The 25,852-nt window shown below is 46.9% G+C and overlaps 1 pseudogene; it reads right to left on the bottom strand.

The window, feature by feature from the left end:
- Positions 1–1,632: 1,632 nt before the first annotated feature.
- Positions 1,633–21,408, bottom strand: LOC110561112 (large ribosomal subunit protein uL23-like; annotated as a pseudogene).
- Positions 21,409–25,852: the final 4,444 nt, after the last annotated feature.

The raw sequence follows: 25,852 nt of genomic DNA on the forward strand, positions 1-25,852 counted from the left end.
TCCAGAGATGGGCTAAAGGATTTAGAGAAGAAAGAAGAAACTGGAGGGCTCATGTAGTTATATAAGAAGGGGGTTTAGGGCGGGCTGGCTAGCAGATCCCTTCTGTGGCAAAACTCCCCAAAGCAACATCCAAAGGCTGGTCTGTGCAAGCAGCAGCCCAGGTGTCGCTCTGGAGGCCTGGTGCTTCTGATGACAGGGCTCAATGTTGGGATCAGTAAGCAGGCACTTCTATGGCCAGCCCCAAGGGACTTTATAGATCAGTTATCAGGCAGTTCTGAAGACACCTAAGCTATCTCTCCAGCCCCTGGGTCACCCTATAAGAGAACAGGGCCCTCCCTGTTCCTTCTCTCTTCCTTCCTCTTCCTCTCTCTGCCTCTGTCTCTCTGTCTGTCTGTCTGTCTCTCTATCTCTATCTATCTCCCTCTCTGTAACCCCCTTCCCTAATAAACCTCCTGCGTGGAACCGATCTCATGGTGTGATCTGTGGACCCGCGTGTAACCTCCTTTTCTATAATTCCTAACACTCAGTGCCTTAGTGGGGAAACAGACAAGTAAACAAATGAGCAGATATGCAAGCTAGATGCTTGTGGTAGCTTTGGGTGCTAGTATTAGAGAGAGACGGACAGACAGACAAAGGGAGAGAGAGGGAGAGGGAGAGGATAGTGTTTTGGGGAAGGTCGGTCAGCTCAAAAGAATACTGAGGAAGCCAGATCCTGGCAGAGAAGGCTTGAAGCACAAACGATTTGCTGAGTATTCATTCTCCTTTCCGTTATGGCCTCGAGTGAACTTAGCAAAGACCAAATACTTTGTAGTACTTGTGAATTGCGCAGGTATGCCTTTGGAGATTAAGGCCAGTACTCAGAGTGGCTCAGCAAGTCCCCTCAGACTGAGGGACAGTGTAGTATGAGAAGAGGGCAACAGAGTTTGAGGAACCAGATGGACATAGTTTGTCTGAATGGGAAACACTGACTGGCTTAGGAAAAGCAGACTTTTTTTTTTTTTTTTTTTTTTTGAGTTGGAGCTTAAAAGGAGAAATTAGTGGTTAGTGTAGTTTCGTAGGTGAAGAGAAATTGTGTGCAGAAATGAGGTTGGTGTAGAAGTGGCGGTGTGACAACTATGATGAGCTTGGAAGCAGGAGGATTGCTTGATGGAGCTGAGTTATCAGACAAGCAAAGCAGAGTGCAAAGTCTGCTCACCAAGAGGTCTTCAAAAGCATTCAGAGATCCACCTGAGAGGATAAACGGGAACCTGGATGACAAGGATCAGGGACATACTTTCTGTTTGGAATTATCAGTGATAGAACTGATTGTGGTCGGCAGTGGACACGGCAAGGTTGGCTCAATGACTCCCAAAGATAATGAGCATGTCCCCATGACAGGTGGTGAAGTGTGCATTAGCATGATAGCAACAGCAGTGTAGATGTGAGTTAGATCAGAGAGGCATCAAAGATGGCTTTAAACACGGCATTGGGAGTGAAGGGAGAATCAGAGCAAGGTGGGCAGTGGGAGTGGCCAAGCACAGTGAGAACAGTGGAAGAGGAGGGCTTTATGGAGAAGGTGGGGGGTTTGATTGATGATTCTTTTTCTTATGGTGAAAAAAACCATATATTTAGAATTAGCCAGCTGGGCTCTGTTTAGATGATCCCAATCTTGTCAGCAATATCCAGAGCATCATAATCAGGGCCAAACAAACATACACCTTCTTTCTGTCAGGCCTTATCAGACTCTGAGCACATCAATGTCACAGAGTTTCTTCACGGCCTGCTTGATCTGGTGCTTGTTAGCCTTGACATCCGTAATGAACACATGCGCACTGTTGTCCTCTATCTTCATTATGGCTGACTCATGGTGGTCAGGGGGAATTTGATGGTGACGTAGTGGTCAAACTTGTTTCTCCTGGGTGCACCCTTGCGAGGGTATTTAGGCTGCCTTTGGAACCCCAGGGTCTTGGGCTGCTGCAAGGTGGGCGACTTGCAGATCTTCTTTTTGTGGCTATGGATGCCTTTCAGCACTGTCTTCTTAGCTTTCAAGGTCTTTGCTTTGGCTTTCTTTGGCTTTGGGAAGGGCAAGGCTTCCTTCTTCACTTTTCGGTGCCATCTTGGTGAAAGCTGATGGATGATTCTTACCGTAGTTTGGTGGCTAGATAGTTTGAGGGGGCTGGATCTTCTCAGCTTTGCCCCACATTGCCACACCCCTGTGGTCTCATGAATCCCCCTTTCTGCTTATGGCCTCTGTGACCTTCAACCTTCTCTTCCCCAATTTCTACAGAGCTATTCTTTCCTCCTGACTCACCACATCTCAGCCCACCAGGTAAGGCTGGCTCTACCCTCTCACCCAAAAACCTTGATTGTTTTTCCCCCTGAGTAATTCAATAGCCACCCCAGCTGGTGTGCAGCCCGTGGGTTGACTAGCTGATCCTCAGCCCTGCCAAGCCCTCGAAAGCAGAAATCCAGTGTTCTCTGACAGCAGAGAGGGCCCTGGGGCAGCACGGGAGCTGAACTCTTGCAGAATAAATGAACGAACGAATGGATTATAGTATTATTGACTATCTTGGCTGAGACCCAGACTAATTATTTTTCTGTCTCAACAGCTGCTTTGTCTTTGATCCTTTTCCAAGTAACTTTTCTCGCAGCACAGATCTTCCTTGGATCCCTGCAGACCAGCTTCAGGACCTTCCCAGCATACTCACGCTTCTTGTACGGTGGCGCCGTATTTACCGGTCACCCACCATGAACTTCAGCTTCTAGATTACTATATTTATATGTATATGAGTTTGGGGGACACTAAAATAATGTGTGTGTGTGTGCATATGCAGGCAGGTGGAGACAAAAGTCAACAATCACTCACCACTCTTTCTTTTAGACAGGATCCCTCACTGAACAGATTAACTCGTCAATCTACAGTGTAGTCAAGGCTACACTGGCTGACCAGTAAGCCCAGAGACCCTTCTGTCTCTGTCTTCCCAGTGATAAGACCACAAATTTTTTTCTTTATTTTATTTTTTGCATGTGTACAGCTGACAGAACTCAGTATCATGCGTGCACAGAGACCCCTTAAACAACTGAGCCATCTCCCAAACCATAAAAAAAAAAAAAAAAAAGGATGCTTTTGTGAGGGGATGAATTCTGCACGCAGGATGGGTGAAGACAAAGCTGTGTTTTCCTTCTTGAGGTTCTCTGGCCTGGCTTGGAGACCTTGGGGAGATAGGCTATAAATGAAAAGCCTGAAAGAATTGCGTCACAGGGATTCTGCACGACCCTTGGATCCAGCAGGTCTGTCTTGGAACTCATGGTTAGCGTGGATCAAGGTACTGGGACACTCACATCTTTGCTCCCAACAGCACTTCAGCACCCTTCAGTCACTCCTAGAGGTGACCTTGGCATAGACACTGTAGTGGAAGTTTTAGTTTTTTTAAAAACTCAGTTATGTTATGTAAATATGTTTTTGTTTTAATCCCAAGTGTGGAATATGGGAGTGCCTCAGTTTGTCCACAGCTGATAATTGCCTTGTGCAGGGGCATGGTCTTTGCCAGCTGGTAACAGCCTCATGGGACACAGAGAGGGGTGTGGTCTTTGCCAGCTACAGTTAATTTTAAGGACTCGCAGGGAATGAACACGAGAGCCCAGGAAGAGAAGGTGTGGTGGCTTGGAGACAGACAGAGAGAACTCTTCAATAAGGCTTCAAAGGAAGAAGACTGCTTGCTGAATTTGCTGGTTCCCTGGACTGCTGGGTATCCTGATGACTGAGACCAGCATTTCCCCAAAGAACTGACAACCCTCACCAGTGAGGACTAAGTCTAAAGAGCTCTATGTTCCTTTTCCTTCTAACCTTCTTTCTTTCCTACCTAGGGAGATGGGAACAAACATTTATTCACTCCAGACAGGGCACCAATGACATTCCAAATAAATGAGCCAATTCCCTACCCAAAACGAGTTCCACGAACCAATGAATCCATTGCAGTTGCTTGCAAAGGCATGGGTGAGGGACTCCTGCAGCCATGAACGTGACTGAGCAACAGCAGGCTCACAGAAAGGTCCAGGCCAGCATAGGTAAACACTTAGGAAAGCCACAAGCCTAGGATTCCCCTGTGACCTGCAGACAGCTGCATCAAGGAGTCTTCTCTCCCCAGCAATGGCTTGCTGCTGGTCTGACCAAGGCCAGAGGCCTAATGTGTTTTGTAAGTTTCTGAGATTCCTGAGTCTTGTTCCATTAGCTTCCTGAACCCTCCAAGCTTTCCTCAAGGGCCCAGAAAGAAATCATTCAATTCACAGGAAATTGCTTCACAAAAGCTGCTAACCTGTTTTGGATGCCCAGCAGCAGCAGTAAGCTCTGCCCACGTTTCTGAGACGAATGGGAGCAAGCACAAACAGAAATCTGAAGGAAATAGGATTACGGGATCTGGCACAGCTGCTGTCTCTATACATCCTTAGAAATGACAATGGGGCTCTTTGAAGGTTGATTACCCATGGTGTTGTAATGTGACTCTAGGAAGTGTGAGCTCTGGTACCAGACAAAGGCTGGTAAGATTTGGGACATTAATGTCAAGTGGGCTTGCTTCAAAGTTTTCGATAATGTGACGAACAGAAAACGTAGAGCTCCCTGTGCGAGTGTATTGTATCTCTGCTGGACTATGAAGCCAGCTGTAGGCTGCCTCATAAACGTTATGCAAATGCAGCCTAGACACCTCGAAAACTGATCACTCACATACGTTTACCATTGACATAAGAAAAATTATACAGGAAAACGCACAACAACAACAACAATAAAAATATGAACAACTGTAAAGAGTGAGATCCAAGATAAAGAAACAAGTCTGCAAGGTGGCCAAAAGGGACAGATAGAGGACTCAAATGGGACAACAAAGTTTATTGAAGTTTTATCAGAGTTAAAGTCAACACAATGAGAAATAATTGTGAGTTTGGGAAAGGGAGAAATGAAAGGAAAGAAAGAAGGAAGGAAGAATGAATAGACTGCTGTTACATTTATAGTAATAAGCAGGTGTGATTTCTGTAATTCTTTAAAATATGGACATAGAACAGACTTGACATTTTACCAGGCTTCTTCAGCCATTGGCTTGTTTCACCTGGCTCCCGTGTCTTGCCTGTAGAATGTAGTCCTACAGAAGCAACACCACACTCCATCTGATGAATGCCATTAATTTAAGCCAACTAAAACAACAATGGAAGAGATCTCTGCGTTTGCCAAGAACTGACAACTGAAGCGACACTGGCAAGTCTTCCTGAAACCAATGGCAGGTTTCCTATAATTAGAAGCAATTTGTTGGAAAGTTTACCAGGCTTTTCCAAGGCATACAACATGGCAAATTGTTCACAGTTTCTTTATTTTTCTTTTCCTTTTCATGACATATTGTACAACACTCCCTTTTCCTGGGCTAGCCTGCTATTTCAGACAATCAATCACATCTTTGCCTGGTCAGAGGAGAGGGAAGAAGAAACCCAACTTTGTATATCATTAGGGAAATGGAAGCAAATTCAGAACCATATTCTAAACAATCTGAGCTTGAGACCTTTCCAACTGTCTTCTTGGAGAGACCTCAGCTTTAGCCAAGAAGGATCTGGAGGGAAATTTAAACCAAGGTTCAACTATCAAATTCCTTTTCAGAGTATAAGAAAATAGGAAAACCAGACCCCACACTGCATTTATGCAAAGAGATGTTCCCATTTCTCTATTTCCGCTCAGCCCTGAAGATGGAGAGGGGCAATGGGTGGGCCTCAAAGCAACACTGAGTGCTTTTACAGTTTGCATCAGGCACCATGATCATTACTATGCACTGTGGCTTCTACCCTTGATACCTCAGTTACTGTCTCTGACTGATAGCTTTGTTATTGGCAGTTATTAACCAACAAAGATAAAGAAATCCAGACGCATCTGGGTTAAGCACTCTCTAGGTGTTGGAGGCAAAAATATGACCCAAGTCTTCCTGGTTCCTAAACCAGAACCCTGTACCATCATCCAGCTGCCCGACCACCCTGTACCCATCATCCGGCTGCCCTACCACCAAAACCACTGGAACTGGTCTTACATGAGGAGGTTAAGTGCTCATTGTTGAAACTGTGTATAGGGCTCACAGATCCACCAAATCCTTCCCTCCACCACATTCATCCTTCCCCACCCACCCCTCACCCACTCTTCTTTCCTCCCTTTAAACCTTCCATACCTTTATCTGCCTGTCCACTTAGTCCTGTGCCCAAGACAACAACCTGCATTCAAAAGTAAGACTGTACAGTTCGGTGAGCTAATTGGATGTTAGCTCCGTATTTTCAATGAAATCTTTTGGATCTGAAAAATCTGACTGAGGGGGGCTGGAGAGATGGCTTGGTGCTAGAGCTTCATAGTAAACCTATGGGTACAGTGTCAGACTGGATTGGCTTTGAAGCCCAGCAAGTGGTCTCTACCCAGGAAGTGTTGCTGGAGCCGTGGCTGTGGCTGAACATACCTTGCTCTTCTTGGAGTGGAAGAGGATAGAGGCCTGTCAGCCACAGGGTCAATCTGCTATGATCTCTCCCTCCTGTATATTTATTGAAGAGTGGTTTCTTCGGGTGCTGATACAAGTCTTTTCTGGGACTTTGAACCTGCCCAGCCAGGCAGTTTTTGTCTGAACAAAAACTGGAAAAATCATGACAAAATCTCTTAAGCAAATGAAGAGACAAAGAAGTGGTGGCCCAGCATTGGGTGTGACCTAGACGCTGCGGATTCATCTAGGCTGCCCACTGTGCTGTGATTGCTCATATTCTCACTGATGCTCATATTTTATGATAATCATCAGCCCTCAGCATCCATTTGCTGGGTCTCCATTTATATTATGATCTTGGCCATAGTGTTGAGCATGAGATAGGATCTTAAATTAGATTTAATTTATATTTCTCCAATAGTTACAGATTTGGGATGTTATTTGTTTTCTTGAAAATTTCTGTTCAGTCTCATTGCCCATCTTTTAGTTGGGTTGTTTGTTTCCTTGGTGTTTAGTTTTATAAGTTCTTTGTATAATTCTGGACATCAGTCCTCTGTCAGACATACAGCTGGCAAAGGCTTTCTCCCACTGCTCTGCTGCCTCTTTGTTCTGTTGACAGTTTCCTTTGTTGCACAAAAACGTTTTGATTTTGTAAGACCCTGTTTGCCAATGGTTGGTCTTCTTTTTGCACTATGTACTCCAGAAAGTCCACACCCCCATGCCCGCAAGGTGAAGCATCTCCCCACTTCATTATGCAGCAGTTTCAGAGAGTCAGGACCATTGCGAGATTCAGTTTGCCAGCACTAGCTAGCTTCTCTCCAACGTGGGGGAGTTGGTTTTTGTTTTGTTTTAGTATCTGTCAAAATTCAGGTGGCTGTGGTTGTGTGGTCTTATATTTGGGTCCTCTCTCCTATGTATCTACTTTTGTGCCAGTATCATACTGGTTTTGTTACTATGGCTCTGTTGTATAACTTGAAATCAGGTATGGTAATATTTCCTGCAAATTCTTTTTTGTTCATGGATTACTTTGTGTATCCAGCATGTTTTGTGCCTCTATGTAAATTTCAAGATGTTTTTCCCAAGTTTTGTGAACAATGCCAATTGAATTTTTTTTTTTTTTTTTTTTTTTTTTGGAATTTGTGCTGAATCTATAGCATGGTCTTCTTAGGATGTCTGTTTCTGTACCAATCCATGTTCATTGGGGATCTCCTATCTTCTAGTGTCCTCCTTGATTCCTCTTTTAGTGTTTTCACTACAGAAACTTTCCATATCCTCGATTAGGGTTATTCTAAGATATTATGTTTTATTTGAGGCTACAGTGAATTGTACTGTTTCTAGATTTTTTTCCTCAGTATTTTTGTTGTTGATATATGGGAAGGCCATAGATTTTTGAGTTAATTTTACAAACTGCACATTAGTTCTTAGAGTTTTTCTCATGGAGACTTTGGGGTCTCTTAGGTATAGAATCATATACAGATAGAGATACTTCAACTTTTCCCTTTCATATTTGTCTCTCTTATATTTGCTTTTCTTGTCTTATCACTCTAGCAAGGACTTCCAGAACTATGTTGAATAATAGTAGATACAATGAACACCATTTTATTGTTCCTCGTTTTACTGGAAATGCTTTGGGGTTTTTTGTTGTTGTCATTGTTTAACACAATGTTGGCTTAGATTTATAATATATAATTTCGTTATGTTAAAATCTGTATTATTCTTATGTCAAGTACTTTTAACAGGAAAAGATGATGGATTTGGCCAAAGGGCTTTTTGCGTCTAGAGAGGTGACGATGTGATTTCTGTCACTGAGACCATTTATGTAATTTATAGCATTGGATAATAGTTTTACCTTGTTTATCATTTCAAAGAACCAGTTCTTTGTTTCACTGATGCTTTGTATTACACTAGAGTTTTTAGCATGCCTTTACACTTCTTCCATGTCTGCCCTGATGTTAATGTTTCTTTTTACCTGCCGACAAGTGGTATGGATTAATTTTCTTTTTCTAGAGGCTTAAAGTGTATCATTACGTTGTTTGTTGTAAGGATTAAAATGGATTTTAATAAATTGATGTTGCTTTACTGCCATAGTTCCTTAAAAAATCCAGATTTAAGGTATCAGGAGCAAACTGTGCAGTGTAACTGCTTAAGATGGACGAAGCCGAGGGGCTACTGTCAGCCCTAGAGCACACAGCAAGCAGCCTTGTTCTCAACTATGTGCCAGACCCTTGAGGCCTCTTTTTAAAACTAAAATATAATTACATCATTTCCCTCTGCTCTCTTCCCTTCCTTTAATGTCTTTGTTCCTCCCCAAGCCCTGGTGCACTACAGATTCTGGCCTCCTCTTTGTTTTTGTTGTGCACACCTGCAGAGTCCTTTCAGCGTTGCTTGCTTGTGTATGGTTTCAGGGCTTACCACTTGGTGTTGGAGAAACAAATTAATGGGCTCATTCCTAGGGAAGACTAATTCTACCTCTACCTCTCTCTGATGAGATTTGTTGCCTGTGGGGTTTTGTTTTTTTGTTTATTTTATTTATTTATTTATTTATTTATTTATTTGTAAGTATGGTACCCATGAGATTTTTTTCCCTTCCCTGTTAGTGTTATCAGGTTGTCTTAGTTAGGGTTTCTATTGCTTTGACAAAACACCATGACAAAAAAGCAAGTTGGAAAGGGTTAATTTGGCTTACACTTCCACAATGCTGTTCATTACACACACACACACAAAAAGAGTCAGGCAGGAATTCACACTGGGCAGGAACCTGGAGGCAGGAGCTGATGCAGAGGACATAGAGGGGTGCTGCTTACTGTCTTGCTCCCCATGGCTTGCTCAGCCTGCTTTCTTATAGACCCTAGGACCACCAGCCCCGGGATGGCACCACCCACAGTGGGCTGGGCCCCCCCCCCCATTGATCACTGAGAAAATGCCTTACAGCTGGATCTCATGGAGGCATTTCTTCAGTTGAGGCATCTTCCTCTCTGACACAGCACACAGGTCTTGTTTCATGAACGATATTGTTGAAAAATCATGGGTGAAGCAGACTTGTCATTTCTAGGAGACACAGTCCGACAGCAGATGTCCTGGTCATTTGGCTCTCACACTCTGTTCCTTGAGACTGAGGCTCAGGACTTGTGCTGTAATGTACCCACTGGGTCTGGACACTCTGTGATTAGTTGTTCTCTTCATTTTGAACTGTTGTGATTTTTTTTTTCTGTAATGGTCTCTGATTATTGCAAACAGAAGCTTTTCTTGGTGAGGATTGGGAGCTACACTTTTCTGTGGGCATAAAGATAAGTATTTAGAATTCAGTCAGAAATGATGCTGCTTTAGTTTCAAGCCTCTGGCTTCTGAATGCAGGCACTTAGGGCCGTAAACTTCCCTCTTTAAGACTGTCTTTATTCCACTTAAACCCAAATATTATGGTACATAATGTTTGCATTTTAATTTGATTTTAGGAATGTTCTTATTTTCTATGTCTTCAGAGACCCATTGATTGTCTTGTAGTGTGCTACACAATCTCCAGGAGGCTGTGTCTTCTCTGCAATTTCTCTTAGGGATTTGTGGTCTCATTCCTTCATGATTAGATAGAGAACATGGAATTATTTCAGCCTTCCTATCTTTGTTAGAACTTGCTCTGTGTCCTGATATATGACTATTTTACAGAGTGTTCCATGAGCTATGAGGAAAATGTGTGTCACCCTGTATGTAGATAGAATGGTCTGTAGGTATCTGTCAAGTCCCTTTAACCCATGATGTCATTTAATGAGAAGATTTCTGTTTATTTTCTCTGTCAGAATGACATGTCAGCTGGTGAAAGTGTTGTATTGAAGTCACCCACTGTTTCGTACCTAGGGTTAGTCTATGAATTTACATCTAGGGGTGTTTATCTTATGAAACCGGGACCCCTCGTGTTCGGAAAGCATATGTTTAAAGTCATAACACCCTTTTGATGGACAGTCATGGAACCAGTATGAAGCAACGCTTTGTAAATCCCTCTCACTGGTTTTAGTTTGAGGTTTATTCTGTCAGATATTAGAACACTGACACCTACTTTTTTCCTAGATTCAGTTTTCTTGAATATGGCATCAGTTTGCTTTCTTTTGGTGTGATAAAACACCACAACCAAAAGCAACAAGGGGAGGAAAAGGTTTGATTCAGCTTACAGGCTACACACAGTCTATCACTGTAGAAAGACAGGGCAGGAGTTCCAGGCTAGAACTGGGAGCAGAAAGCACATAGGAACATTTTCCTGGCTTGCTCCAGCATCATGTTAACCTATTTCTGAAATAGCCCAGGCCTCCCCCTACTTACCAGCCCTCCTCCCAACTGCCTAGGGATGGCCATAGTAAGCTGGTTCTTCCTTCCTCAATTAGCAATCAAGAAAACCTCACAGACATTCCAACCAGGCAATCCAGGGGAAGCAATTCCTCAATTGAGGTTCCCTCTTCACAAGTATGCCAAACCAGCAACAAAGGTTATGAGCCACAAATGCCTTTTATCATCTTTTCTTCCTAAGGCAGTGTTCTGGCCTGCTGTCCATGGCTAAGACCAAAAGTGGCTCAGGAAGGAAAGGGCTTATTTTAGCTTACAAGTTATGGTCTGTCATTGAGGGAAGCTGTAGCAGGAGCCCAAAGCAGGAACCTGGAGGCAGGGGCTGAAGCAGAGACCATGGGGCCACATGGCATAACAACTTGCTTTCACCTACTTTCCTACATAGCCTGGGTCCACCTGCTCATGGATGGTACCACCCACATTCGGAAAGTGAATTCTAAAGAGGAAGAGTCACCTGCCCATGCACACACAGCTAGTAAGTATGAGAGGGTACAAAGAGACAGGCATGGATTCTCCAGAGCTCAGTGGTGTGACTTTCCATTTGTGGTTAGTAGTTCATGCTTTGGCACTGGACAACTTTCCTCAAACTTCTAACTAATTCTAAGAGGCTTTGGGATGATATTTCTGTCTACTTCCAGTTTGGCAGGAGGATTGATTGAGTGTTTTTGCTTCATGTTGGCATGAATTCAGAAAGGTGGCATTCATGGCTCAATCACTGTCCTCATTCCAGGAGGGCCTCTTTCTGCTCTTGCTCCTCATCAAGCTCAGACTGAGACATTGGACATCCCACCCTTTAGTTAAGCTGCCCGGACCAAGGCAGTACCATTGTGTAACAATACCACAGGACAGCTTTGAATCAATGCATGTTGGTGAGAGTCGTGAGGTGACCCCAGAAAAGAGGATCCTGGGGAGGGCCTGGTGTTGAACTGGAGTCCTGCCCATTTCTGATAGGTTCTTTCACTTGTCCAAGCCTCAGTTTCCTCGGAGGTAAGCTGCAGCTCGTAGTTTGTCCTTCCTGGAGTTGTTGATGGACTTAGACTCTGTGCATTAAAGTTTCCGTAGAAGATAATGGCCTGTGTTGCTGTCTCTCTCTTGTTTCTCCTGCTACGTTTTCTCCCTCACTTTCTGACATTTAATGTCTCCATGTATAAAGACAGATAAATCATAAGTCCCACCCCCATCATTGTAAAGGGGGGATGAAAGTGTCATACATCAATCAGAACTGAGTCACAGAGAAGCCTTTGGAAGCACAGAAAGCATTTGATTTTCCTGCCAGAGAGGACCTGGTCCATTCGCTGCCTGCAGCTCTAAGGGATCAGAGGCCAAGGGCTGTGGCGATTGCCTGGCAAGAAAAGAAAAAAGGCAAATGAAGAAAATTCAAACACACCTTTCTTGAGCATCATATCAAGGGAGAAATGGTTTCAGCTGAACTTGTCCAAAGAAATTACTGACAATTACAGGGTGAGGAAATTGAGGGTGGATGGATTTATAGAATATATTTGCATGCCAGGCTTTGCTCCTGCTTTGTATATTTTTGTGGAATTAGACACAGTTTTTTTTTTTTTTTTAAACCAGATCCCCTTTCCCTCAGGCAGCACTTTGTGCATGTTAGCAAAAGAGCCATACACATCCTCCCCTCAAAGGTAAGAGTCCGAGAGGGCTGTGAGAGGAGGCATCCAGAGAGGCAGCTAATGTTGAACTGGAAAGAACTTGAATTCAACTGAGGATGCTCTTCCAGTCTCTGCTTTACCTTCCACACACACAGCAAAACCAGAACTGAAGTTGTTCTGTGCTATGAATCTCTCCTGACAGGATATTTAAGCCAGTAGGCTGGTCCTCTGAAACTGGACTATTCTTCCTAAATCCCTATGTGGCAGCACCTGGCCTGACGTTCCTCACCCCTCACCAGACAGTGTGGCTTCCTCAGAGGCAGGAACCACTTCTCTTATCCTTTGATTAGAAAGCAACATGAGGACTGTCGTGGAGCGAGTGCTTAGATAATGGGTTAGCCAGTGAGGCACATACTCCCATTATGCCAAGCAACTAGAGAAGTATGGGGCAGGAGACTGCTATAAAGGAGGGCAGATGGGGAGGGCAGCTCCTACCATTCTCTGAAAAGCAATGTTTAGGTTTCTTCTCTGTGATGAACACCACAACCAAAGGCAGCCTGAAGAGGAAAGGCTTTGCTTCACCTTACAGCTTACAGTCCGTCCCTGAGGGAAGGCAAGAAACTGGAAGGAGCTGAGGTAGACATCTCGGTGGAAGGTGGATTACTGGCTTGCTCCTCATGGCTTGCTCAGCTTGCTTTCTTATATAATCAAGGACCATCTACCCAGCCCATGGAACAAGCTGGCCCCTCCCACATCAACTATAACCAAAGAATGCCCCACACGTATGACTATACGGCAGGCTGACAGGGTCTGATTCCTTGAGATTCCCCCCGCCCAGGTGTCCAGTTGACAAAAACTAACCACACAGCCACCAACTTACTTTGCTAAATAAACACTAGCATTAACTGTCTGCTGCACAGTCTGGGGGTTGATGTCTTTGTGCGGAAAGTCAGCGAGAACAAGAGCAGGAGCCACAAGACCCATTCCCAAAGTCTCTAAAGCTGTGCCTGTGTAGCAGCAAGAATGGCTTTGTGCATCTGACCTCATGGGTGAGTTTCCTGGGTCTCCTGGTACATGTCATCGGCCTACCCTCACTTCCCACCAGTTCTCTCCTTGACAAACTAAAATCTCACGTCTCTTTAATATAACCGTGTTTTTGAAACTGGACCCCACTGCTCTGTGGTGGCTGTGAGAAAACATTGATGTCATCTTTGTCCTCTTTACTTGGGTACACACATGGCTGTTCCAGGCTCAAGGCTGCCTGGTCTGTGGAGCACTTCCTCGTCAGCAGAGAATGAGGACAGCGCTGCAGTGGCTGAGAGAGGTGTCGCCTTCCAGTGAGCAGGGCGGGGGCAGCACTTCCAATTTACCTGCCCTTTTGTAAAAAGAGATCTCATTAACCGTTTTGCTCATAAGAACCTGCGTCTAGGAAACGCACACAGGTCCATGCAGCAGCATTTGTGAGCGCCAAAAGACTCGAACAAATGACTTTGAGATAGCAGAGGGCTGTGCTTGTCTTTTGTTATCAGAATGCAAAAGCACAGGGGTGGAAATGCCAAATCAACTCCGTCTGTGGTGGAGGGGGTGTTCTTGGCGGATGGTGGACTCCTCTGTGAATTGGTAGTCCACAGGAAGGGCCCTGGAGTTTGTACTTTTAGGAAATCACATGGGTGTCTAAGATGTGGATTCTAACGGCAAGCACTTACCTACTGAACACACATGCGAGTGTTCTATGCTAAATATATAACATGCAAGGAATTCACCCTAAGATCCCAGGGTAGCTGGGAGAATTGAACTAGGCTCTGTAAAACCCTGAAATTATCTAGGTGTCTCTGTCATGCTAAATTTAAAGACACACAGGCAAGGTTTGGATCTTATTGAGAAAGACATCTACAAATGAAAAAATGGCAACAGGGGATCCAGCCTTGGTTACCCAAGCGCTCTGGGGAGGAAGCACAAATGTACGTGGAATAATCAGAGGAAGGGAATCTGAATGAGGTCTTGAGTGAGAAACATTAGCTTGCAGCTCAGGTCAGGCAAGGGCAGCAGACACAGGCTCGAGGAAGGGGTTCAGGTGGGGTTTGAACGTAAGTTTTGAGAGTCTCTTTTGAATTAGGCTGTCTGTGTTGGAATCCCACCCTGCCCACACAGTAATCACATCGCATTGGCCTTGGTGCCCATTTCTGGACAAGGGCAAGCTGACATGATTTCCTTCCGAGAGAGAACCAGGTCCATTTGCAGAAGGGACCTTAAATGGCTCTTCTATTCCATGGACCAGCATCCTGGCTTTAGTATTACCAAGCAGGGGGATGGCACAGGGTGGTGCCAGTATGAAAGTGCATGGCTCCTACAAATAGGCAGGTCGGTTGTGCTTGCGAGTGAGCCTCACGCATGCTGGAAGTGGGCGGGGCTGACGGCAAGGCTGGACACGGTCGAGCAGCTCCACACTCCAGGCCTGAGCATTACATTGTCCCTTTATGAGGCCTCATCAGAGCCTGGAAAGGTCAAGGACAGACAGTGCTTGCCCCTTGGGCCAAGCTGCAGTGAGGGGCAGGTGGGTGGTAATGCTGATTTGAGATGGGCAAGGAAGTGACCTGTCATTTTGGAACCAGGCGCCAAGGCCTGGTCCGTCTCCCTGGCAGAGCCCTGTGGAACTCATTGTGGCGGAGCTGTGGGGCTATGGGTTCTCACCCGTGGTATGATGGTGAGCACCCTTATGTCCTCAGAGCCCCACTTACCTACTCAAACCTGCAACAGAAGTCTGTCCCAGGGCGTCATCAGGGGTTTCTATTGTAACACAGGTGAGACAATTGCAAACAGTTGGAAAGATAACAAAACTCCTCGTCTACAGGTGCAAAGCTCAGTTTATCCTGAGTTTCCAGAGGGAACTTGGGGACCAAGAGTGGGGACATGGGGAAGAAAATTAATGGCTTAAGATGGCCAGCTTGGAGAGCCCCAGGGAGCAACCCACCCTCACGGGAATTGTATGAGAGATTAGTGAAATCTTGGCTTCGTGCATGCATGTGTGTCGAGAGGCTCACGAGGCAAGGAGCTTCTAACCCTGCACTGTGAGACCTTCACATACACTGGTCATTCCTCTTTGTTCCCTTGGCTTCAGGAGCCACAGATTCATGATTTAATGTGTCAGTGACTGTGGCAATGGGAACCTGAGTTTAAACCCAGCCACACACCTGTGTGCCTTGCAGGCCAGGGAAGCCGTGCATGTGGGGAGGGTTGTTTTGTTTGTTTTGTTTAAAACGAAGTGTCTTCTTGGGGTTTTCCTTGACTGCATTCCATTTTCCCAGAGTAGCTCCCTCCCCTAACTGCCCCCCGCCCCGCCCCGCTCTGGAAGTTTCATTTTCATGTCTAATTGCCTTTCTTCTCTGTCATTTTCCAAATTAGACAAGAAGTAAGCACACTTAAAACCCAATGTGTTTTCTTGTCTGGTTAGTTGAAAGGAAAGAGCCTACGCTTTGGGGAGGACACAATCTTAGACAAGGACAATCTCTGCCCTGGGCCCTGAGCAGGACGCTGGGAAGAGGTGGTTGAGTTCCGGCTGGAGAGGTCGCAGAGACCATCCTGAGCTGGAGGCAGGAGACTTTAATATTCATCAGCAAATCCTCAGTGTGTGAAAAGTCAGGTCTAATCTTGTAAAAATCTCCCCTCCGGGTCCTAATGGAAACCGACACCGAGGGCTTCTCTCAAGCTCATACCTTCTCATTCTCAAACTGGCCGGAGTGTAAAGCACACTCGCTGCACTTTTAATATCTCTAATATGTGGCTGCCTTTTAGCCCCGGGAGAAGGACAGGTATTCATTTTCATAGATTACTTTTTAACCATTTTTTTTTTCAGAGTGGGGGTGGTGGTGGTGAAAGAAAACAGAGACAGAACAGATGCCTCCAGCCCTTTGATCAGCTTCTCTGCAGACAACCAGGCTGCCCGCTAGCACCTCTTTAACTACAGCTTGCCGGGAAGAAAATGAGTAGCTTTAGCTCTGCAATTACAGTGCCTGCTGAAGGCCTGTCATCGCAGCCAGGGGGACCTGATCCCGGCAGCTGAGCTGCCCCAGAATTACAACTGCTGGGCACAGAGTTAAACAGCCCCTGGGCTGGGCCGCTTCATAGGCCCAGAAGTCCAACCAGTCCTCCCCACCCCCCAGCCAGTATAAATATGAAAAACTGAAAGCATGTATGCAGGCCTAGCCAGGCAGACAGAAGGGAAGGGAATGGGAGACAGCGGCCTTATCTCCCGCCTGGGAGTCGGGGAATGCAACTGTGGCAAAAGTCTGAGTTCTGGAAGGAGTAGAGGGAAGGGGCCTAGACAGGTCATCTGACTGTGCTTGAATGGGACATTCAGATGGAAGGCATTAAATATCTATTGATTTGGGTGGAATGGGAAAGGGGACAATGGTCACATGACCTTGCCTTAGGCTGCTTTCATGGCTCGCCTCATCCTCCAGCACCTTCAGCAGACACATCACTCACACACCTAGTCTTTGGCTCTGCCCCATCCTCCTTTGCTTGTGTGATGGGCACTTGTGATATCCACACACAACCCTGATCCTGCCTCTGGGTCTGTATAAATGCTGGTCTTTCGGCTTAGAGTCCTCTCCTTGGCTGTTCTCAGGAAGCTCTCTCCTTTCAGGAATCTCTCTCAGAAGCCATTGGGAAATTCTGCTGTGGCCCAAGCATCCCACAGAGCCTGTCTGAGTCACTTTCACCCAATGTCTCACCCGTTCACCGTGAGCCCCTAACACAGGGTCTCACCGGTTCACCATGAGCCCCTAACACAGGGTCTCAGCCATTCACCGTGAGCTCCTAACACAGGGTCTCAGACATTCTCAGTGCCTTAAAGCTTTGAGGTTTTGGTCATGCCACCACCCAGGGCTGGACACTGTGGCTGATAGAGGCAGAACCTGGAAAAGCTTTGAGTAAATGAGACAAATGTTAAATTTTCAGAAGAGAATGGAAGGTCACAGACATTCAGTGGATGGGGATGCCAAAGGTGACACTGAGGCCCAGGTCTGCCTGACTGCAGAGCCAGTCTTTCTGGACAGAATGCTTCATGTGTGAGTCAGGGTGGTACACTAGAGCCCATGTGTGTAAGGCTGTATGTACCTGGACCATCGGGACTGGGACAGGGGAAAGAAGAGTATCCGACACAGAAATCTTCAGGGGCATCCATACAACTGGAGTGTCGAGATTCCAGAATCGAAACGAATGACAGATTCACAGTGAACTCCATCCGTATCAGGCTGAAAAGTAAAGATAGGGTCTGCTCTATTAACCCTGTGCTTCAGGGTCAAATTGGATGTCGCTAGCTTTGAAGTGCTAGGACTTTAAGCATTCTCTCTTCCTCTTTCTCTCTCTCTCTCTCTCTCTCTTTCTCTCTCTCTGCCCTCTCTCGGCCTGTTTCTCAGCTGTACCCTGGGCACAAATTACAGGCTTTTGCGGCCTGTTTGTTGGAGCAGACTCGAGTCCTGGCTGGCCTGGTCTGTGGCTTCTGGTACATGGGAGTGTGGCTCACACAACAGCTTCTGTCCATCTGGAGCAGGTGTGTGGATGAGCCCCCAGTCCTACCCCAAGGCCACCCTCCTGATCTCTGGCAGCATCTGGCTTGAGTTCCACAGGCGACTCCCGAAGAATGTGCAGAGAGGAGCTGGTGATGAAGATCAGTTGCAGGCATGACACTGCATTGGTATTTTTTTTGGCTCCATGAGGCTGGGATGGTTGAGGGGACCTCTCATGACTTTCCATGGCTTCAGTGATGACAGCTCCTAGTAAAGTCACAGATGGCTCCAGCCCGTCCCCCTGGGGTATGGGCTCTCCATTCATGTGGCTTTTACATTTATTTCTCTCTGCTCATCAGCAGAGATCCTTTTATTTTAAGAACAATGAGAGGGGACAGCTGGAGAACTGCTGCAGTCATTTGCTAAAATTCTTTTGACGTTTGCTCATTGCTTCGCAATTACATCTCTGACTCTTGTCTTCTCCCACAAATTAGAGCAATAGCTCAGTTCCAGTCCTTCACAGGCTCATTCATTTGTTGATTCACTTAAATAAGCGGTTACTTGTGCCTGAGGAGATGGGGAGGGCCTGACATTAGCTCAATGTACCGTGTCAGGCGCTCATCTGCTGACCCGAGTGGGCCCAGCGTGCATCTCACCCCTACTATGCATCAAGTCCAAGCCCAAGAGGGCACCAAACGCCTGTTGTGCACCACGCATCGGCCCAAGCTCTGCGTTTGCCTATAGCCGGACTCTCAGACCGCCAGGTGTGAGCAGTGAAACAGAGGCCAGCGGCTCTTCATTACAGCCAACAAGCAAGTGAGGAAGGACACATATTTATGAAATATAGGACCGGTGATGGGCCGCAGAAACAATACCAAGATCTGGCTAGTACTGAGCTTTCTGCTGCGTTTAGCAATCAACAATATACAGAGATACACCTTCACACGACATTGACCTCTGGAGCAACCTAGTCCTGAGAGCTGATGCTAGGTTGGTGAGCACCAAAATTAAACAATAAGTAACTGGAAGCCTGCAGCACTTCACTGAAGTGAGCCGGGAGAAAGGACACAACATCTTTGGCCCGAAGGACAGAGGAGCCTTCTCTCAGGAAGCACGGCTGGACCTGGGAGGTGAAGAGTAGAAGCAGGTCGTGTGCGTTAAAATCAGCACTGTGAGTCTGAGGAACTGAGCCAGGCTCAGGGGGCTGGAGCAGAGGATCATGGCGCCTTGTGAAGTGAAACTGGGAAGATGTGTTGAGGTCAGATCACGTGGGGTTTCAAGGCCCACAGTGAGGGGCCAGATCTGGACATTTTCATTGTGGCTGCAGCCCTTATTTGTGTTGTTGCCGTTACGACTTTGCAAATGAAGAAGGTGAGACTGAGAGAGGTTTATTTACTCATCCAGAAAAAAATGATCGCATACCTGCTGTGTGTTCGAATTGAGGGTACATGTAGCTGTGAGTGGCCAGGCGGGCCTCTTTGATGCGGAACTCTTAGGTAAATGACAAAGGCAGGGTCCAGCTGGGTCCTCTTGTTCTGAGGTTTTCGCTGTGCTGACTTTATGCATCCAGGACTCAGCCAGGGGTAAGAGGTGGCCAGGGTGTAGCTGGAATTACCTCTGTGGTTCGTTCATAGGACCCAGACAAGTGTCCTGCCGCCCACCCCCAAGATCTCATTCCCATCCTCAAACCCTAAAGAGGGGAGCTGGAAAGTGAGTACTGAGGCTGTGGCCCTGGGAAGGGGTTTGACAGAGGAACATTCTTTGGTCTTGCTAGTGCTGCAGCAGCTTCAGATCCATACTCCTGTCTAACTCCCAGCTCTGCGGGTTAAATGTGATCAAAAAGATGGCAGAAGCCATCTTGGACCTTTGCTCCTGTGCAGCTGCAGGCTGTGGGCAGCCTAAGGTGAGATAGAAAGAGATGTACCACAGAACCCAGAGGCTCACGACAGACAGCTATTTGTCCAGCATACTGCTTCTTTGTTGTTGGTGGTGGTTCTTTTCTCCCTCTTTCTTTTCTTCTTTTCTTTCTTTGAAGGAGGTAGGAGGTTGAATGAGACAATATTTTACTTTGTAGCCCAGGCTGGTCCTGAAGTCGAGATGATCCTCCTAGTTTTGCCTCCAAAGTACTGGGGTCCTAGGTATGCACCCTCACACTGAGCTGACCCATTGCATTTTAAGGTACCCAGTTGGAGGTGTTGGTGTTCCTCATTGGCTGAAACTCTACTGAGTGTGCCCAAGAGGAATGTGAAGAGTGACCTGCATAGACAGCTCTTTAAAGAGAACGTGTGAGCAGCAACAAGCATATGAAGAAATGCTCAGAAGTGCCAGTCAGCACAAAATGCCATCAAAACCACCGTGAGTTGCTGCTTCATTCCTCTTTGCTGGCTCGCATATGTCCTGGGTTCTTCTGTGTCACTGTGACACACTCCCTGATGGAACATGTTAGGGAGGAGGGCTGGACCTGGGTTGGCATTCCAGAGATGCTTCCATCCATCACATCAAGGAAGCATGGCGGAGGTCCTGGTGGCAGGAGTGTGTGACAGAGAGGAACCAGAGAGGCCACTCAGAACCAGGAATGAGCACCACCTCCGCAGGTCCGAACCCCATGGCCTGCTGATACCACCCAGGCCTTCTCTTCCAGAGAGCCCCACGGACTTTGGACTTCCAAACACTGGCCCAAGCTGCTTGCTGAGTTGTCAAAACTTGAACCTGTGGGGGACATTGCTATTTTCAAAACAAACCATGGAGGCTGGAGCTAAGTGCTGATGCGGATAGGAAGAAATCAGTGGGAGTGGAGACAGCTCAGCCTCTGTGAGAAGTGATGTGAATGCTCTTCAAGCACTAAAAATAGATCTATAAAAGGATGTGGTTATCTTGCTTCTGATTTCGTGGCAAAGGAACCGAGCCAAGACTCTTCAAGTTATCTGCATCCCCTGGCAACCACAGGGCTGTTTCTAAAGGCAAGGTCTGGGTACAGGCTGATTGTCTACTGGTGTGTGAATGAATGGAGGTGAGGCGAGAGGTACGTGTGCCATAATATTATTCTCAAAAGGTAAAGAATTTGCACCACTTTCAGCAACCGGGATAGGCAGGAGAGATAGTGTATACAGTCAAATGAGAGGCCGACCAATCAATCACTACAGCCACAGGGCATCTCTAAAATAAGACACGCGCATAGAACCAAAGAAAACAGTAGTTGCCATCGGCCTAGGGGCGGGACAATGGTGGGCGGCTTCCTTTTTGTTGTTTGTTTCTGTTAACAGATCCCTGGGTAGTTGAATGAGAAATGTCTCCCATAGGCTCAGGTTGTCCTATGGTGCTCAGTCAGTGACACTGTTTGGGGAGGCTCAGGAGGAGCAGCCATGCTGAGGCGTCCCAATGGTGGGGGCGCTTGAGCAGATTCTAGCCATACCGTGTTTCCCGTTTGCTCTCTCGGCTTCCCTTCGCAGCTGAAGATGCGAGCTCTCGGCAACCCTTCCCTGCTGCCATTCCCGCTGCCGGCTGCCATGATTTCTACCAGGACAGACTCTGATCCCTCTGGAATCATAAGCCCAAGTAAACTCTTCCTTCTCTACGTTGCCTGGTAACCACCAGCCACCAGAGAAGCAACAAATGCACTCTCAGCCCCTGCCCAGGGCCCCACAAGGTACCAACTTCCACCAGTCAGACCCAGAATACGATACAGCTGATCCTCCTCTTGCTCCACAGGAGAGCAGTAAACTCAGGACTGACCGGTCTGACACAGCACATCATTCACCCTGAGGCTGTCAGAGCTCATTCTCAGGACTCAGGGTCAGGAACGAAAAAGGGGGGCTTTCCCCCGTATATCTGAGGCCAGAGAGGAGGTGAGCCTGGGCGTGTCAAGTGTGTCCTATTACCACATGAAGAAAGACTCTTGGAAAAATGGAGCCGGCATCAAAGAAAGCGGAGACATGACAGGGAGAAATGGTGTGGAGGCGTCATCTGAAGGCTAAATGTTGCTACCTTGGGAGGCATGTGACTCCAGAGTCCACCGCTCTCTTCCTGTGACAGCCACAGGGAACCAGCTGCTCAGCCCAGTTGCCCTGGAGCAGAGTTGATACGCAGTCCTGCACATTCTTCATCCCAGTCCACCCCACTCATCTGAGTTGCCTCAACTGGTGACTTGGTTTTACACTTCCCCAAATGCCTGCCCCCCCCCCAACTTTTCCATGTTCATGGCTTTCCCAGGTCTCCAACCACATCTCTTTCTTTTGCTTTCTTCTCCAAAACTGTATCTTTGAACATTCTGGAAACCTGCCTCCCTGCCCCCCTCTGCTGTGGTTTCAAACATGTGAAACAATCCTCAAATCCATAAGTTAATGGAATCATGGGGAGGCCTTTGGGAAGTCATTGGGATTAGATGAGATCTCGAGGCTGGATCTCCCATGATGCCTCAGTGATGATAGTATGCCGCACGAGGCCCCACCAGGTGCAGAGCTGCACCGCCCCAGCTGGCAGCGGACTGCATTTCTGTTTTGTTCTTTGTCACTCACTTAGCCTTGAGATTTTTCTCCTAAAAACAAAAAAATGGACTAAGATGCATGTTCATTAGCTGAAAGGAATTAGAAAGGAACCCCAGTCCTTCACTGCACCGTGACAGTTTTCTGTATTGTACAATCAATCTGTGCTATAAGAAGACTAACAGTGTTTTTTAAACCAACACCAATTTCTCCCTCCCTGTGCTCATGGCCTGATTACATGGCATTATATAGCTGAGGCATCCAACATTTATGAATAGAACCATACTCAAATGTTCTTCATTTCTGGGAAGGAACGATATTTTACAGGGGAGGGTCACTGTTTTCCTCTTGGCTTTGGGCAGAAGCATCTTTTTCACACCTTTTGCCATGCTCAGCTCCTACCTCATCTTGTCTACCCAAGCAGGTTTCCCATGGATCAGCTGGGTACAGCTTTGCATGGTTTCCCACCAGCAACCACCATCTGGTGTGTTCGGTGGTAGATTCTGGGTCCCCTCATGTTCATATCTTCAGCTGGCTTCTGTGTGAGTGGGGAGGTAAAAGCAATAGACTTTTGAGAGAGCATTCTGCTGTGGTCTTTAATGTGTTGGGCAGGGACAGAGCAGGGTCTGGTTTCCCAGAGAACTGATAAAAATCAGATGTAGCCAGGGCTATCTCTAGCCTGTCCTGCTTTTGTAAAGGAGTGGTCAGCTACACAGGGCTGTGTCTCCCGCTGGCACGGTCATTTTTCAAATGTACATTTGCATCTAATGATCATAATGGTTGGTCTGAATTGACTTGGGCATTATCAGAGTAAAAAAAAAAAAAAACAGGTCAGGCTTTTCAGGTTATTTAGAAATGAGTAAAGGAAGGAAAGAATAGGAAAACAAAGAGGAAAGGATAGGAAGGAAATGGGAGGGAGAGGAGAGAAGAAGGAAGAGAGGGGTGAGGAAGGAGGTAATAAGAAGTGACAGGCACACCTACTGCAGTGGGAGCCTTCACACCACATCACATTTCATTGTCCCAAAGGTCAGAGGGCGACACTTCTCTACCTCCGCTCTGCAGGTGAACCCAGACCCTCCTGTGTGTGAAGGTGGAGCCTTCAAACCCACCTGTAGGAGTGCAGATCTAACGTTCTGCAGTTCCCCTTTAAGGCAGGGAGGGAGCTGGTCCTCAGGAGCACATAATGCTGACTAGAGACCCAGTCAGAAAATGGCACTGTGAGATGGTGAAAATACACCTGCCACTGTGGCATCAACGCCCGGCACGGGAGCAGGGTGGGCCTCAAGGCAAACTTCACAGTGACTGGCGGCGTCATCAGAGCTGTGTTACGGTGAGGCATCGCGTGAGCACACACACAGTGAAAACACGAGACGCCGCAAGCCAGCAGAGACCAGTACGGCCTGCCAACCAGACCAGCTGTCCTCTGCTTCATTATAACATCTTCCTGTCGACAGCCCTCATGCATCTGCTTTCAGGAATCAGACAACAAACCAAACAATGCACATAAGGAAAGAAAAGTCAAACAGGTCCTATGCCATAGGAAGTCATGGCTCCTTCCTGGAACTTTGCTTTTCCCTTGCCTTGACACGCAATTCTTCTCTCCATTCAAGTCTGTTCATAAGACGTTCACCCAAATGCCAAGTCCACACTTGGCCTCGAGTCTGCACCTTTGCCCTGCAGTGATGTCCACCCCTTTGCCTACCTCACCTGGTCTCAATTCTTTCTGGTGGTGAAGACAGAAGCACGGGCAGAGGTCTCATCCTTTCTCTCTAGCCTCACTCGCTAGCAATAATGGTCTCAACATTGAAGTGTAATTATCTTCTAACAGTGTCAAGAAATGGGTCGTCCAGGCTGGATGTCTCAGTGGTTAAGAGTACTTGTTGCTCATGCTGGTTCAGCTCCCAGCACCTACCTGGGGGCTCACAACCACCTGTGACTCCAGTTCTAGGGAGTCTAATGTCTTCTGGCCTCTGTGCACCAGGCATGCATGTGGTACACACAAGTACATGCAGGTAAACACCCACACAATGAATGAGTGAATGAATGGGGCCTTCTATGAAGCAATCAGGCTGGGAATTCTGCCTCTTTGCACAGACCGACACCATTTTGAGAATGGACTAGTTACCACAGAAGCGGGTTCTTCATATGAAGACCACATCCAAGTTACACCCAGTTTTCCCTTCTCCTGTGAGGTAACACATGAAGAGAGGCCTTGTAGATGCTGTCCTCCATCCTGGCTTTTTCTGTCTCTAGAATCATGAACCAATCTATTTGTTTTCCTTATAGATTACCAAGTTGATGGCATTCTGTCAGTGACACAACACAGACTAAGGCAGGAGCCCATGGCTCTAACCCTTTCAAGTTCAGGCCCAGGTCCTCCCAGGCCAGAACACATCTCTGCACCCTGCTGCGTTTCTAGCCTGGGTACCCTGGCCCAGCTTCTTCTAGGGTCTCACGCATTTCTGTTGCTCCAGCTCACTGCAACTAAGTCATTTTGTGTTCTAGTTGCACACACACTCTGTGGGCACACAGTGGCTTAGGGATGCCCCACCAAACTGTTCCTTCACCTTCAGCCCTACCAGCTCCACAGCTCTGAATGTTCCAGCAGGAGTCTCTTACTGAGCTCCCCAAACTGACCTTCCATCACCAGCTTCGTAAGCAGAACACTTCCTCATTCTCTTTTGGTTAAAAACAAAACAAAAACAAGAAAACAGACCCCAAACTGTCTCTAGCTGGAGGTCTAGGTGGCCTCTTCCGCTCTGTCCTGTCCCAAACAGGCTCAGGCTTGTCTGGCTTCCCAAGAGGGCCCAGCTTAGAAGTGCACCAACTGGGATTTGGGGAATTTCATATTATTTTCTTAAACGGAACAGGCATGTAATATGGGCAGGGAAAGTCTTTCTCTTTTGCAAATGGAGAGGCCAAAGTCTGCAGTCTCACGCAAGAGGCCCAGATGGGGTCCCAGCTTCTTAGATGCCTGGTGCCTTCCCCTACCCCCCTAGTGCTGGTTTCCCTCTCCTCTGTCAGTGTGCTCTTCTGCAACGCTGGCCTCTTGGGTTTGCACGACTCTCTTCAAGCTGAGTTTCCTTGTCTCCAGATGCGAGAAACCTACACTCAGCAAGCATTCAGAGCCCGCTCTCAGACCTCAAGCTCCCAGGGGATGGGCCAGCGCCAGTGACCTCTGAATGGAAACTGGCACTGTGAGCTGCCCTCACTCTTCACTTGAAGAAATATCCCTGAACCCCAACTTGGCACTTGTAATGAACAAGAACTGTGAAACGCATCTAACTGCACAAGATTCCTGTCAGAATTAAGCAACAATGAACATGACAGCCTTGGAAACTATGGCGAATTTAATCAATTACTACTGTCACCACAAGCCTGTCACTAGGCGGCATTAGAAACCCCATATTGCCCTGGTGTGGATTCCATCGGAAGTTTCCATAAGGAGAACC

The sequence above is a fragment of the Meriones unguiculatus genome, chromosome 19, assembly GCF_030254825.1.
Source record: "Meriones unguiculatus strain TT.TT164.6M chromosome 19, Bangor_MerUng_6.1, whole genome shotgun sequence".
Classification (NCBI taxonomy): domain Eukaryota; kingdom Metazoa; phylum Chordata; class Mammalia; order Rodentia; family Muridae; genus Meriones; species Meriones unguiculatus.